Source organism: Maylandia zebra, linkage group LG3 (genome assembly GCF_041146795.1).
Source record: "Maylandia zebra isolate NMK-2024a linkage group LG3, Mzebra_GT3a, whole genome shotgun sequence".
Taxonomy (NCBI): Eukaryota; Metazoa; Chordata; class Actinopteri; order Cichliformes; family Cichlidae; genus Maylandia; species Maylandia zebra.
The window spans coordinates 44,786,543-44,798,766 of NC_135169.1; the positions used below are offsets into that span (position 1 = coordinate 44,786,543).

Consider the following 12,224-nt stretch of genomic DNA (forward strand, 5'->3'; position numbering starts at 1 on the left):
CAGGACCAACATTGAAACTGATGTCATAGCTTTGCAATGTGGGGGGAAAAGGGAAAAGACAAACCTTAAAACTCTTTTGCTAGTTTTTAAACGTGGTAGCTACCTTCTTGGTTAATGCTGAATAAATGCTCAGACAACTACTGGTCAGTTGCAATATTGATCCTGGCCCAACATTATTATTTGAGATAATAATTATTATTATTGAGATGCAGGAAGAACACTAATACAGGGATATCAGATTGTCCCTCCTGTCACAGTCAGTAGAGCTGGAGACTCAAGGCTGCTCTGCTAGCTAAGCTAACTAATGTTAGCTAGCTAATGTAAAGTAAACATTTAAGTGTCTCACCCCACACAGTTAATGCCAGACTAGCAGCATGTAGTTATTTAAAATGATATTTAACTGCTATTTTCTGCCTCACTGACCACTATCTTGCTTTTTCTCCTCTTCTTTGTTTTCTTCTTTCCTTTTCATTCCCAGAATGATAACTGCTCTTTAGTTTCTCTGAGTAGCTTGTTGTTATTGGGTTTGTTTAAACTGAATCATGCACGCAACTGGCATCCGGAGTGACCAGTCATGTGGGGCCCCCTGAGGGTGGTAGGGTCTCTCTTACTGTAACTAAAAAAACACTCCTGCAGTTTGCCAGACCACATGGGTTCCTCATTGACCTGTGGCCTCAAGCAGTTGTCTGCCTTGCCTGGTGGCAAACAGTACGTTTGATTTGTGCTAAGGACCAATAAAACACCTTTCAGAACTGAAGCACAAACTTCAAGGATGATCTATAACATGCAGTAATCCTAAATATTGGGCAGACCATTTATTAAAAATGTCTAAAAAAAAAAGGCACCAACAGCAAACACATGATAAAGAGCTTCAGTTTAATGACCCAAAGTAGCGGATAAAGCCTAGAAGACTGTGACTGGAGCTTATAAGTCCTGTTCTGAAGTCTCAATATGAAGTTTTCCATTGTTGCCATCTCGGTTGGTTGCTTGCTTTGTTCAAAAAGGAAAAGGAAAAAAAAAATTTGACAAGAAGGGGTAGGTCTGACTGTGAAACCATAAGCTCAATAACAACTCATTAGCCACTGAGCGTGCAGTTTTATACCACAATTAATCTTACAATTTGAAACTCGGTATAACCAAGATTTGTAAAAGAGACTTAATTTTTTATTCACTATGACCAAAGTGAGTGACTCAGCCCATAAACTCAGCAGGAAAGTGCCATAGGACCAAAGTCATTTTTTGCAGCCACAGCTATCATCATCTGGCCGTCTTCAAATAGAATGCAGCTTTTTAGGCACTTCCCTATTTGCTTCATTTTTCTGTCTGTAAAGCAGCATCCATGTTTTATGCTTTCTGTGAGAGGAACTGCACTTTTTGCCACTTCAGCTCTGATTTCCCTTTTTATGGTGCAGAGGCTGCCCTTGATTGTAGGTAGCAGGTTAATGAAAAACAATTTTTGGTGTGTTTTCTTCTTCTTCTTCTTTTTTTTTTTCCAAGATTGCAGATGCTACATACCCATCAGGGGTTTTAGTATTATGGCTGTTCGTTAGTCTGCATTCCCTGTACTGAGGCCGTTTCATGAAAAATCTTTATTTTTAGGGGAAATCAATGTCTTAAACAGGAATGTACCTTTTCCAAAAGCATATATACTATTAAGCTTACCATAGCTCTAAACTCAGACTGTATCCTTGCTTGATTGATTGATCATTTATTTTAGCATATGCATACACATATACAAGATAGAGCATATATACAGAAAGGAAAATACAGGGAGTGCAGAATTATTAGGCAAGTTGTATTTTTGAGGAATAATTTTATTATTGAACAACAACCATGTTCTCAATGAACCCAAAAAACTCATTAATATCAAAGCTGAATGTTTTTGGAAGTAGTTTTTAGTTTGTTTTTAGTTTTAGCTATTCTAGGGGGATATCTGTGTGTGCAGGTGACTATTACTGTGCATAATTATTAGGCAACTTAACAAAAAACAAATATATACCCATTTCAATTATTGATTTTTACCAGTGAAACCAATATAACATCTCCACATTCACAAATATACATTTCTGACATTCAAAAACAAAACAGCGGCCAATATAGCCACCTTTCTTTGCAAGGACACTCAAAAGCCTGCCATCCATGGATTCTGTCAGTGTTTGGATCTGTTCACCATCAACATTGCGTGCAGCAGCAACCACAGCCTCCCAGACACTGTTCAGAGAGGTGTACTGTTTTCCCTCCTTGTAAATCTCACATTTGATGATGGACCACAGGTTCTCAATGGGGTTCAGATCAGGTGAACAAGGTGGCCATGTCATTAGTTTTTCTTCTTTTATACCCTTTCTTGCCAGCCACGCTGTGGAGTACTTGGACGCGTGTGATGGAGCATCGTCCTGCATGAAAATCATGTTTTTCTTGAAGGATGCAGACTTCTTCCTGTACCACTGCTTGAAGAAGGTGTCTTCCAGAAACTGGCAGTAGGACTGGGAGTTGAGCTTGACTCCATCCTCAACCCGAAAAGGCCCCACAAGCTCATCTTTGATGATACCAGCCCAAACCAGTACTCCACATCCACCTTGCTGGCGTCTGAGTCGGACTGGAGCTCTCTGCCCTTTACCAATCCAGCCACGGGCCATCCATCTGGCCCATCAAGACTCACTCTCATTTCATCAGTCCATAAAACCTTAGAAAAACCAGTCTTGAGATATTTCTTGGCCCAGTCTTGACGTTTCAGCTTGTGTGTCTTGTTCAGTGGTGGTCGTCTTTCAGCCTTTCTTACCTTGGCCATGTCTCTGAGTATTGCACACCTTGTGCTTTTGGGCACTCCAGTGATGTTGCAGCTCTGAAATATGGCCAAACTGGTGGCAAGTGGCATCTTGGCAGCTGCACGCTTGACTTTTCTCAGTTCATGGGCAGTTATTTGGCGCCTTGGTTTTTCCACACGCTTCTTGCGACCCTGTTGACTATTTTGAATGAAACGCTTGATTGTTCGATGATCACGCTTCAGAAGCTTTGCAATTTTGAGACTGCTGCATCCCTCTGCAAGATATCTCACTATTTTTGACTTTTCTGAGCCTGTCAAGTCCTTCTTTTGACCCATTTTGCCAAAGGAAAGGACGTTTCCTAATAATTATGCACACCTGATATAGGGTGTTGATGTCATTAGACCACACCCCTTCTCATTACAGAGATGCACATCACCTAATATGCTTAATTGGTAGTAGGCTTTCGAGCCTATACAGCTTGGAGTAAGACAACATGCATGAAGAGGATGATGTGGACAAAATACTCATTTGCCTAATAATTCTGCACTCCCTGTATTGTCTTCTAGTACAACTGGTGCTCAAAGAGCAGTGGGAAGAAGTAATACTTATATACTCCCACCGCTTCACATGTAACTATGTTGGCAGATTAGACATTGTTTCTAAGATCAAAGAATCCAATCAATACTACACAATTTTAAGGTTATATCTTGACCATTTATAACTTAAACTCTCTTTTTTTTCAGGCTCCCTTTCCCTATATAGAGTTAAGTTATAAATCATGTCAGACATTGACAAAGATAGCCCACTGTTACTAAATCAAGGGTACATGAGGGCATTGTCTGTCTCAGTACAGAGCACTGAATTTAGGATATTCAGTATACAAAATTTCTCCTTACAAAGGTAAATGAAGTCGGCTAAATAATGCATTAGACACAAACAGTATCATAACTGCCCCCATAAATTTAAAGGCTACTGTAATTAGGCAATTATCCAGTAGTACTGCAACAGTACATGTGGTGTACATGGAGCGTAGTTTATTAGTACTGTTTAGGGTTTAATAATTCAGGCTGGAAGCTCCAGCCTGATTCCAGTAAATTTAAGAAAAAGCTGACTTAGAACAAAGCCACGGTTATTTTAAAGGTTTGGTCCCAGTAGAGAGCTTAGGGGAGGTTAAGTAAGGTGAAAGAAAGGTAGAGAGGCAGAGGAGAGGAACAAAGGGGGAGCAGCTAATAGTTTGGAGGATCTAGGAATAAAAAATTTATGGGGTAAAATAAGGTTCCTTTAGTCCATCCGTCAGCATTGGTGCAGTGGAAATTAGTCTCTGCTCTAGACAACTCTCCACCCCCACACTACACTTCTACAATAACCTTTTGTGTTAAACAGTCCTTCTTTGCTGTATCCCTGGTTTGTATACTGGGTCAGAGACAATACATGTATTTTTCAGTTTGTGTCAATATTTCTTTCTTTTTATTCTCTGCTTTTAGCTTTTAAACTATTTGCACTCTCATCATCTCTGGACCTTTCTCCACCCTTTCTTTCGTCTCCCTACTGTAAGTCCTCCTGCTATGGCTCTTTGCCATTTCTTGCCTTCTGTTTTCCACTAATTTGCTTTTGTTTTCCCTCCTCCCTCTCATTATTTCTCCTATTCCTTCTCACTTCTTACATAATGACTGCTCTGTCAGTTCAGCCTATCTTTTGTTGACTGCCACTATATCTTTTCCTGTCCTTCCAAAGTCTCTCATACTTATGTCCAAAGCAAATAGTCAAAAAACATAATATATGCGATATAGTTGATCATTACAAACATCAAAAACATTCATAAGTCATCTGAGATCACATAATCAGTATTATTAAGGCCCCTTTCTCCAAACTGACAAATTTCAGAGCTACCATTGGCCCTTAAATAAAACAAGCATTTTCAGTTAGAGCTACAAATCCTCTACCTTATAAAAATGACATTAATAGATATTTTTAAAGGGGATTAAATGTGTTTATGTAAGAGACTACTTAGTAGGCGTGTGTAAAACATTGAAGCTTCTCAGAAAGGTGATGGTGGTAGGCAGTTCTTTTCAAGCAACCAGTTTTTTGCCAACTGGTTGGGGAATACATGTTTTTCTCTAGTGGCAGGTGCTTTCCAGGGGTCACTGACTGGTCTGTAGACCCGCATGACTGAGACTTTAGCAAATCCATGTGACTGTCATCGACTTCCAGGGACCACTCACATCTGAACTCAAAGTAAAAGTACTTAAAACAGCATTCTTAGTGGCCACCAGAGAGCAGCTCCTTCAACTCAATTCAATTCAGTTTTATTTTATTTATACAGCGCCAAATGACAATGACCTTAAGGTGCTTTATATTGTAAGGTAAAGACCGTAGAATACAGAGAAAAGAGATAAAACCCAGCAATCATAGCACACAAACCTGTATTCTTTCCAGTTGCCACCAGGCAGCAGCTCCTTTATGACATTATGTGCATATTGACCTCAGTAGCTGTCCGTCATAATGGATGTGATACGCCAGTGGTGGTTACTGGACTATCTGGTAACCACGATAATTGTTGGCGGATAAGTTAACATCACATCAATAGCGGACATATGTGTGCAAAACCTCAACAGAACATGCTGCTACACAGCAAATTCAAAAGTGTTAAATGTTTTGGTGTTAATAGTCTTCTTGCAAAAGTAGAGTTAATTTTACTCTAAGCAGAGTCACATTCTTTTAATGTAACTCTGAGGTGTAAAATGATAGTAGTTAAAATCGAGTGTTAAAAATGAGTGTTTCTCTGTCAAATCTGGAGGTGTTACAATGGAAACATTAACTCTTGACCTCTTAACTCTGAACTCCTAGAGGGGCTATGACACCAACAGAGTAAATTCACAGACTCCGCCCCCAGCACGGCTCCAATCGAAGCTGAAGTGAAGCCGTTTCAGAACATTTTGCTCTACATATTTGAGTTGTTTGCCATGCTTGGTAAGTCATTCTTTCAAACATCGTTTCAATTATTATTATGAGCTTTTACTTCTGTGGCTCTTTGGAGTTGAGACAAAGCTGTGTGAAAGGCATTAGCCATGTTGCTGGGTGATAGCATAATATTCTGTTTTAGCTAGCTGAAAGGTATTGTTTGCGGGCAAATACCACAGCCTTGAAAAAAGCTTGCATGTGAATTTTCAGTCAAACTTTTGGTCAAATACACCTAAAACAATGTCTAGAATGTGAAATGTTGGTATAATGGTGCTACTTGAAGCCTGAAAACGATCGCCCATAAAAAAAAAAAAAACGAGCAAACAGCAGTAGCAGACGTCCTGACTCGATTCTACGTTAGCATTTAGATCCCTCCAGAGTTTTGTGCACACGGTTTAGGTAAAAATGAAAAAGGTTGAGGTTTTACATTTAGTTCAGTATTACCTGTTGCCTGTGTCTTTGTCTTTTGGGAAAATACTTTACACAAGTAATGGCTCAAAGAGGATTCCTTTTTTTTTTTTTTTTACTGTGCTGCAATTGATTACTGGATTATTTGTGCCATTAATTAGTGTCAACTAATTTTTATTCAATCTCCGCACAGGATATGCTTGTGAAGATGGAATATGGGGGAGAGCAGAAGTGCGCTGAAGTTCCACAAAGGGATGAATGAAGGACATGCATATTGTATTGAAGAAATAAGTGATGAGAATGCTGTTATTTGCATTTACCAGCTCACCCATGTCAGACCTTTTGATAAACAAAATTCTAATGAAAGTGAGAACATGTATACTGTTACATCTTTCAGAAAATGTTTTGAAATTGTGGTGCACAGTTCAGAATAAATGTTTTTCAAAAACCATTGCGTCTTTTTAGTAAATGTTTATTTCCAAAAGAAATTTCTAGAAGTTCAGAACAGTAAAATTCCCGCTTTTTAGAATGAATTAGAAGATAACTCTTACGTAGTTAAACTAAAATACTCTTTGAGAGTTAATATATAAACTCTTAACACCAAGTGTTAAATTATCAACTCCTGAACAGATTTGGTGTTTAACACTAAATCAGAGTTAACGTACCAACTCTCCAAAAAGAGTTAAATTAACACTCTCTGGTGTGGACCCATATAGACACTTTAATAGTGTTGAAATCAAATCCGACAGTGTTAATTTGGACATGCTGGATTTGCTGTGTACTTTTCACTTGGTTTATTACATCAGTAAATATATAAGGATTTGCTTATTCAGTTTTCCTGATATGTGCAATTTGTTTTAAGTCTGTTTATTACTAGCTGGAAATAGCATCCCATTTGATGTCACAGATCTAGCTTGTTAGCCAAGCTAGCTAACTAGCATTAGCGCAGTAAATCCTATAGCTGCAGCTCTACTACGTCTGATTTTCTTTATATGCATGCCATTTTGTCTTTCCTTAGCAAGTAAGCGATTGAACCATTATGGAGTAGGCATATTTGCACATGCAGTGGCTTAAAAAAGTATTTGTCCCCCTGATTATTTCTTAACCTGTTGATGGTAATATGATGGTCTGGGCCTGCTCTGCTGCTTCAGGACCTGTATAACTGGCTGTAAGTGATGGACCTATAACTTTTGCTCTCTACCAGAAATCCTGATGGACATCCAGTCATCAGTATGTGCCCCAAACTCAGTGAACTTGGATTATGAGGCAGGAAAATAATTTGAACCACACCAGCAAAGTCCACCTCTGAATGATTCCCAATAACAAAAATCCGGACTCAAATCCTACCAAGATGCTTTGACATGACCTCAAACAGGCTGTTCATGCATAAAACAACAATTTTCAATAAAACTATTTTGAAATTCTTCCACATCACTGTGGAGGAATTTTGTTGGCCAAAATTCCTCCACAGTGATGGAGGAATTATGACAAATGTTTGGCTGCAGTTCTTGCTGCCAACAGTGGCAAAACCAGTTATTAGGTTTAGTTTGGGGACAATTACTTGGCCCTGCAGGGCTACAGCTAAAGAAATCAACATTAATGTTTTTTTGTTGTGTCAGCTATCTCTAAAAGACAAATTTGATTGAGATTTCAAAATTCCTGAAGGAAATATCACACTCTTTAGTAATAGATACTGCTATGTTCGACATGCAAGTTCCAAGTCTTTTTTTCTGCCATTTGGTGCTCTGGATAAGACATTTATGGCTTGTGGCTTTTGGTTTGAACCAAAACCCCAAATTCCCCGACCTAAAAAACCCAACAAAAAACACTGATAATCATATAATCTTTGTGGTATTAAATTTCAGTTTCAGCACTGTATTGGATGACTATGCTCTGAGAGGTTTGGGGAGAATACATAACAAAATTATATGCTTATATAAAAAAATACTTTATGGTAGTAGAAAAATGAAACAAGAGCAACTAACTTTTATTTAGGTCAACATATTTTTATTGTCTCTTCAACATCTTCTGATTAAATGCAGCTAATGAGAGCTATAACAGCTGCTTCTCTTACAGTGGTAGACGGTATATTGGTGAACAAAGACACCGGAAGGGTTATCGATTATCGGTCGCTTAGAACAAACAGACGACAAGAAAAAAAAAAAAGTCACTCAAAAATGTCGCAGTCACGATCTATAACTACCACAATTCAATTGTCCCCTAAATGTCACGCTGTGAAGTGGCAACGAATGAGGCGGGAGCGATGAAGCTCGGCAAAGACCCGAAGAGCGCATGAGAGAGATACACAAAAAGAGTGAGAAAGGTCAAAAAGACCAAAGAGGAGAAACTGTGAGTGGCACACACTGGGAAGAAATTGACCAGAGAAAAGAAATGGGACAGAGTAGAAGTCCTGTGGAGACAAAGAACATTTTAAAAAAGAGTGATGCAATGGGGGAAAAAAGTGAGGTGGCTGTCTCGCCTATTATTCTTTACCCTGCCTCTTTACTCTTCCATCTTGATACGTAGACCTTTGCAGCCGTCTCGCTCTGATTCAGCGCTTAGAGGGACTTACAGTGGTGTGGAGTCACTCCGCTGACAGAAATATAAAACAGACCACATCTACATACGCCATCTCTCTCATCCCAAATCAACTCAGTCTGAAAGGATTTCTCCTCACAAGTGATCACTAAATATGATAATTATTTAAAGGCCTAATTTAGGAAAGTGACAGAAAGTAATTGGAAATTACACATTTCCATTTGTTATAGGGGACTTTTGAAATGAGTCAAATTGATTCTCTAATTGAATTCAGAACATTTCTAAAATAAACTGCTCCCTATAAATGCAGCTGAGAGCCGAGGGAAGGATATCCAAGGGAAAGGTGTTCAGATTAGAAAGGGTTTAGTTCAGTCAGAGGAAAACACAAAGAGGAGTTGCAGCAGTTTAGGGAAACAGGCAAGGTATCTTAACTCCTGCAAACTTTCTTTCTTGCTTTGCCTGACTTTCCATGAGTTATAGCTTATCTGATATTCAGTCAAAGTAAATCCCTTCAGATACAAAAAGCCATCCACAATGCGCTTCTCAGCTGATAACAGTTTAAGACAATCTGGATTCCATTATGTAGGCCCGCATATGGGTCGTGCTGTCATGTTAGGCAACGTGTTTTTAATGTAGATTACTTTCTCAGCCTGCTGATGGTTGAAGATCAGCTGCTTTTAAAAGGCAAAGCAAACTCTTTAGTGGACGTATATGAGTTGCTCCAGGCTTTCTAGTCGATACTCTTCCCTCGATTATACTGCAAAAAAAGCTGGGACTTATCAAATGCAACACATGCCTTTCAGTGCAATCATATAAGCATGTGGTGAGGTTTACAGATGCACTGGAGGCCAACAGAAAACTTCCACCAGAAGCCACAGGTGGCAGAAATGGAGTCGTTCTATAATCCAAGGAATCCGAGGAAAGCAGTATTTGCATCTGACAGCAATGTAACACAAAGTAGGTGGATGTGTTTACAAGGGCAGGCGAGAAGAAGGGAACTGTAGTCCCCTTCATTTAAAAATATCAGGAATCTATGATAATACAGCCTTTGCAAATTTGCAGTCTTCATCGCTCATCTGCATATAAGAGTTATAAGAGCATCAACTGGGGAACAGGGAGGCAAATTTCCATTTTGCAGCTGTGCTACAGCAAAAAGACAACAATGCGACGAGGCAGACATGTTCACTGACACATGCTAAACAGTGATGCCTCCACACAAAGACAGATGACTCCTAATATTAAAGCCTGAAAACTAAGATATTTTGCTTCCTCTCCTCTTTTCATGCCTCGTCGTCACTCAGAGTGACAGAATATTTGTGCACTTCTTGGCATTTAATGTCGGCGAGGCCATGCCCCTGTTTGCTTTACTGATACTGATTGACATCAGGAAGTCACACTCTCAACAAGAAAAGCAATGAAAACAAAGCCAGGCAGCAACAGTGGATGCTGTATTTGTTTAATTTTAATCTGTCTTGCTTGAGTGTGCTCACTGAACTGGAGTTGATGTCAGTCAATAAACCTTTAATGACACCTTGTGTGCAGATGCATTGACTCAGTGGAGATTGTGTCAGAGAACAGGCTGTGGTTGTCCTAGTCCCTCACTGCTTTTAGGTTGGCGAGGAAAACTGTAAAGGTGAGCACATGTGAAAAGGTCTAACTTCTGCACCTGAACGGATGGCAAAAAGAGAGCATGCCCACTGGGAGCGCAGGGACATTTTCTGGTGCCCTGAGGGTCAACTTGGTCTGCAACTAGCAACCAGGAATGAAATGACAGACCTCTGAGAATCCTTGCATCCGGCCCACAGACTGTATGGGGCCTATCTCACTGAATGTATAGTAATAAGTAACAATTTCCCCCCGTGTTTCTGCCCTCTTTCTATTTACTTTTAAAGGACAGAGAACATTAATTGTTCTGTTTTCAGCTCACGCCCTTTTTAACAATATGCTCATAATTTACTTTTTTTGCTCCTTGTTGTGCTCAGCGGGCTGCTGTGTGCTCTGAATATTAACGAGTAAATCATAAGGGTGTAAAAATGATAAGATCACTATCACAGTGGATAAACAAAGGCAGCTGTGACTGTGGCTAAAAAGGTGACACATTTGCCTCTTTTCATGTCTTTGTGCTTTGGGTGTTTTATTCTCCGACCCTGCTTTTCATAGTTTAGCTTTTAGATTGCCCTTCACTGTAATTTTTCTGGCTGGCTTTTATGCTTTATTAGGCTATGTCAGCTTACAGTTGATGTGATATATTTATTTCTCTCTTGCATATTAATTTGTCATTTCCCCAATCACAGTGTTTCTTATCATGTATGCCTTGGCTAATCTATTTCTACTGGAGAAACCAGTAAAACATCAAATCTGAGTTACCAGGATTCGCTGACTGACTAATACTTCAGTATTACTTAATTTCTAAATAGCTGAAGTTTAAACCTAGCATCAGAATGGGGAAGATGCACGACCATCTCTAGGGTTTACATAGGTGATGGTCTGAAAAAGAGAAACTATCCGGCGAGTGGCAGTTTTCTAAGTGAAAATGCTTTGTTAATTTCAGAGAGTAGAGGTGAACAACCTGACTGCTTCTGATAGGAAGGCAACAGTTAGTCAAACAACCACTGCAGAAGTATGCAGAAGAACATCTCTGAATGCACAACTCTTGGATGTTGAAGCAGATGGTTGTTGCAGGTTGTTGCAGCTGGTGCTGAATGCACAGAAGACAGTGGAGATTATTGTGGACCTCAGGAAGCACACAGCCCCCACTCCCCCCACATTATCCTGACTGACACCACTGTAGATTCATTCCGCTTCCTGGGTACCACCATCACCCAGGACCTCAAGTGAGGGCCCACCATCACCTCCGTCATAAAGAAGGCCCATCATCGATAAATGTAACTATAGACAGGAGTTAAAAAGAGAAGACTTCATATATTGTAGCACTTTCAGTGCTCCCAAAACTTTTCTTGTTCACACTGAACAGGAAAACACATTTTCATATCACTTGAACTGAACCTGAATTGGATAACTTAATGGCATGGTTAAGAAAAATGGATGGACTTAATGGAGACATTGTTACCAAAAAATACCTCTGATTCAGCTTTCACCTCCGATTCCAGCTCACAACAGCAGACATCATAAAGCACTTTATGTATACCATATTGTTTTTATTTCTTTGAAAGGCTACAGTTCCATGGGCTCACCAAAATTGGACAGTACCAGATTGGAAACATGTGGATTCTCGATATCTGCTGACACATTTGGATGGTAGGGTCAGACTTTGGCATAAACATCATGAACGCATTGATTCATCACTTCAGCAGTTCAGGCTGCTAATGTAATGGGCTTGGGCAGACTTTCTTGGGACACTCTACAACATCCTACCTGAGTGTTGTTTCTGCCCATGTCCATCCCTTTATGACAGCAGTGTACTGAATGTCTGACAGCTGCTTCCATGTCACGAAGCTCAAGCCATCTCAAGCGGTGTCATGGACACTGCAGTTATTCAGCAGCAGCCCTCCTCTTCTGGGTGGAGACTGGTTGCTCCTCCCTGGCCGGCAA

At 39.8% G+C, this 12,224-nt stretch overlaps 1 long non-coding RNA gene across 1 annotated transcript; it reads left to right on the plus strand.

Annotated features, from left to right (window-relative positions):
• Nucleotides 1–5,480: 5,480 nt before the first annotated feature.
• Nucleotides 5,481–6,585, plus strand: LOC143417113 (uncharacterized). The gene is made up of 2 exons (XR_013097327.1): nucleotides 5,481–5,735; nucleotides 6,328–6,585. It is a non-coding gene; the product is annotated as an uncharacterized LOC143417113 (long non-coding RNA).
• The last annotated feature ends 5,639 nt before the right edge of the window (nucleotides 6,586–12,224 follow it).